The sequence below is a fragment of the Cnephaeus nilssonii genome (genome assembly GCF_951640355.1).
Source record: "Cnephaeus nilssonii genome assembly, contig: SCAFFOLD_55, whole genome shotgun sequence".
Taxonomy (NCBI): Eukaryota; Metazoa; Chordata; class Mammalia; order Chiroptera; family Vespertilionidae; genus Cnephaeus; species Cnephaeus nilssonii.
This window is the reverse complement of record NW_027645435.1, coordinates 574,638-579,470: the sequence shown is the minus strand read 5'-3', so window position 1 is coordinate 579,470 and position 4,833 is coordinate 574,638.

The window sequence follows — 4,833 nt, the reverse complement described above, 5'->3', positions numbered from 1 at the left end:
GTTGTACACTGCAGAAATCCTTGAAATAGAGTTACTTCACATGAAACCAGTGTTTCAAACCACCAGAATGCACTGAAAAGTAGTATTTAACTGTAAAACAGTTGAAAGACAAGTGTATATAGCTTCTCAAGTTCAGGGAAGAGTGTATAAAGTTGTTTCTACATGTGGTGAAGTCCCACAAGTAGAAAAGAAGGCTCATTATAGGAAACAGCTAGAAATCAGTAGTCATTCAGAACAAATACTAATGAATATCACAGAATAGAGAGAGAACAAGTGTAAAAGACATCAAAATGTAAGTCTCTAGTCTAGAAAGGATGTTGTACACTGCAGAAATCCTTGAAATAGAGTTACTTCACATGAAACCAGTGTTTCAAACCACCAGAATGCACTGAAAAGTAGTATTTAACTGTAAAACAGTTGAAAGACAAGTGTATATAGCTTCTCAAGTTCAGAGAAAAGTGTATAAAGTTGTTTCTACATGTGGTGAAGTCCCACAGGTAAAAAAGAAGGCCCATTATAGGAAACAGCTAGAAATCAGTAGTCATTCAGAGCAAATACTAATGAATATCACAGAATAGAGAGAGAACAAGTGTAAAAGACATCAAAATGTAAGTCTCTAGTCTAGAAAGGATGTTGTACACTGCAGAAATCCTTGAAATAGAGTTACTTCACAAGAAAACAGTGTTTCAACCCACTAGAATTCACTGAAAAGTAGTATTCAACTGTAAAACAGTTGAAAGACAAGTGTATATAGCTTCTCAAGTTCAGAGAAAAGTGTATAAAGTTGTTTCTACATGTGGTGAAGTCCCACAAGTAGAAAATAAGGCCCATTATAGGAAACAGCTAGAAATCAGTACTCATTCAGAGCAAATACTAATGAATATCATAGAACTGTGTGAGAACAAGTGTAAAAGACATCAAAATGTAAGTTTCTAGTCTAGAAAGGATGTTATACACTACAGAAATCCTTGAAATAGAGTTACTTCACAAGAAAACAGTGTTTCAACCCACTAGAATTCTCTGAAAAGTAGTATTCAACTGTAAAACAGTTGAAAGACAAGTGTATATAGCTTCTCAAGTTCAGGGAAGAGTGTATAAAGTTGTTTCTACATGTGGTGAAGTACCACAGGTAGAAAAGAAGGCCCATTATAGGAAACAGCTAGAAATCAGTAGTCATTCAGAGCAAATACTAATGAATATCACAGAATAGAGAGAGAACAAGTGTAAAAGACATCAAAATGTAAGTCTCTAGTCTAGAAAGGATGTTGTACACTGCAGAAATCCTTGAAATAGAGTTACTTCACAAGAAAACAGTGTTTCAACCCACTAGAATTCACTGAAAAGAAGTATTCAACTGTAAAACAGTTGAAAGACAAGTGTATATAGCTTCTCAAGTTCAGAGAAAAGTGTATAAAGTTGTTTCTACATGTGGTGAAGTCCCACAAGTAGAAAATAAGGCCCATTATAGGAAACAGCTAGAAATCAGTAGTAATTCAGAGAAAATACTAATGAATATCATAGAACTGTGTGAGAACAAGTGTAAAAGACATCAAAATGTAAGTTTCTAGTCTAGAAAGGATGTTATACACTACAGAAATCCTTGAAATAGAGTTACTTCACAAGAAAACAGTGTTTCAACCCACTAGAATTCACTGAAAAGTAGTATTCAACTGTAAAACAGTTGAAAGACAAGTTTATATAGCTTCGCAAGTCCACAGAAGACTGTATAAAGTTGTTTCTACATGTGGTGAAGTCCCACAAGTATACCAGAAGGCCCATTATAGGACAATGCAAGAAAGCATTAGTAATTCAGAGCAAATACTAATGAATATCATAGAACTGTGTGAGAACAAGTGTAAAAGACATCAAAATGTAAGTTTCTAGTCTAGAAAGGATGTTATACACTACAGAAATCCTTGAAATAGAGTTACTTCACAAGAAAAGAGTGTTTCAACCCACTAGAATTCACTGAAAAGTAGTATTCAACTGTAAAACAGTTGAAAGACAAGTGTATATAGCTTCTCAAGTTCAGAGAAGAGTGTATAAAGTTGTTTCTACATGTGGTGAAGTCCCACAAGTAGAGCAGAAGGCCCATTATAGGAAACAGCTAGAAATCAGTAGCCATTCAGAGCAAATACTAATGAATATCACAGAATAGAGAGAGAACAAGTGTAAAAGACATCAAAATGTAAGTCTCTAGTCTTGAAAGGATGTTATACCCTACAGAAATCCTTGAAATAGAGTTAATTCACAAGAAAACAGTGTTTCAACCCACTAGAATTCACTGAAAAGAAGTATTCAACTGTAAAACAGTGGAAAGACAAGTGTATATAGCTTCTCCAGTTCAGGGAAGAGTGTATAAAGTTGTTTCTACATGTGGTGAAGTCCCACAGGTAGAAAAGAAGGCTCATTATAGGAAACAGCTAGAAATCAGTAGTCATTCAGAACAAATACTAATGAATATCACAGAATAGAGAGAGAACAAGTGTAAAAGACATCAAAATGTAAGTCTCTAGTCTAGAAAGGATGTTGTACACTGCAGAAATCCTTGAAATAGAGTTACTTCACATGGAACCAGTGTTTCAAACCACCAGAATGCACTGAAAAGTAGTATTTAACTGTAAAACAGTTGAAAGACAAGTGTATATAGCTTCTCAAGTTCAGAGAAAAGTGTATAAAGTTGTTTCTACATGTGGTGAAGTCCCACAGGTAAAAAAGAAGGCCCATTATAGGAAACAGCTAGAAATCAGTAGTCATTCAGAGCAAATACTAATGAATATCACAGAATAGAGAGAGAACAAGTGTAAAAGACATCAAAATGTAAGTCTCTAGTCTAGAAAGGATGTTGTACACTGCAGAAATCCTTGAAATAGAGTTACTTCACAAGAAAACAGTGTTTCAACCCACTAGAATTCACTGAAAAGTAGTATTCAACTGTAAAACAGTTGAAAGACAAGTGTATATAGCTTCTCAAGTTCAGAGAAAAGTGTATAAAGTTGTTTCTACATGTGGTGAAGTCCCACAAGTAGAAAATAAGGCCCATTATAGGAAACAGCTAGAAATCAGTACTCATTCAGAGCAAATACTAATGAATATCATAGAACTGTGTGAGAACAAGTGTAAAAGACATCAAAATGTAAGTTTCTAGTCTAGAAAGGATGTTATACACTACAGAAATCCTTGAAATAGAGTTACTTCACAAGAAAACAGTGTTTCAACCCACTAGAATTCTCTGAAAAGTAGTATTCAACTGTAAAACAGTTGAAAGACAAGTGTATATAGCTTCTCAAGTTCAGGGAAGAGTGTATAAAGTTGTTTCTACATGTGGTGAAGTACCACAGGTAGAAAAGAAGGCCCATTATAGGAAACAGCTAGAAATCAGTAGTCATTCAGAGCAAATACTAATGAATATCACAGAATAGAGAGAGAACAAGTGTAAAAGACATCAAAATGTAAGTCTCTAGTCTAGAAAGGATGTTGTACACTGCAGAAATCCTTGAAATAGAGTTACTTCACAAGAAAACAGTGTTTCAACCCACTAGAATTCACTGAAAAGAAGTATTCAACTGTAAAACAGTTGAAAGACAAGTGTATATAGCTTCTCAAGTTCAGAGAAAAGTGTATAAAGTTGTTTCTACATGTGGTGAAGTCCCACAAGTAGAAAATAAGGCCCATTATAGGAAACAGCTAGAAATCAGTAGTAATTCAGAGAAAATACTAATGAATATCATAGAACTGTGTGAGAACAAGTGTAAAAGACATCAAAATGTAAGTTTCTAGTCTAGAAAGGATGTTATACACTACAGAAATCCTTGAAATAGAGTTACTTCACAAGAAAACAGTGTTTCAACCCACTAGAATTCACTGAAAAGTAGTATTCAACTGTAAAACAGTTGAAAGACAAGTTTATATAGCTTCGCAAGTCCACAGAAGACTGTATAAAGTTGTTTCTACATGTGGTGAAGTCCCACAAGTATACCAGAAGGCCCATTATAGGACACTGCAAGAAAGCATTAGTAATTCAGAGCAAATACTAATGAATATCATAGAACTGTGTGAGAACAAGTGTAAAAGACATCAAAATGTAAGTTTCTAGTCTAGAAAGGATGTTATACACTACAGAAATCCTTGAAATAGAGTTACTTCACAAGAAAAGAGTGTTTCAACCCACTAGAATTCACTGAAAAGTAGTATTCAACTGTAAAACAGTTGAAAGACAAGTGTATATAGCTTCTCAAGTTCAGAGAAGAGTGTATAAAGTTGTTTCTACATGTGGTGAAGTCCCACAAGTAGAGCAGAAGGCCCATTATAGGAAACAGCTAGAAATCAGTAGCCATTCAGAGCAAATACTAATGAATATCACAGAATAGAGAGAGAACAAGTGTAAAAGACATCAAAATGTAAGTCTCTAGTCTTGAAAGGATGTTATACCCTACAGAAATCCTTGAAATAGAGTTAATTCACAAGAAAACAGTGTTTCAACCCACTAGAATTCACTGAAAAGAAGTATTCAACTGTAAAACAGTGGAAAGACAAGTGTATATAGCTTCTCCAGTTCAGGGAAGAGTGTATAAAGTTGTTTCTACATGTGGTGAAGTCCCACAGGTAGAAAAGAAGGCTCATTATAGGAAACAGCTAGAAATCAGTAGTCATTCAGAACAAATACTAATGAATATCACAGAATAGAGAGAGAACAAGTGTAAAAGACATCAAAATGTAAGTCTCTAGTCTAGAAAGGATGTTGTACACTGCAGAAATCCTTGAAATAGAGTTACTTCACATGGAACCAGTGTTTCAAACCACCAGAATGCACTGAAAAGTAGTATTTAACTG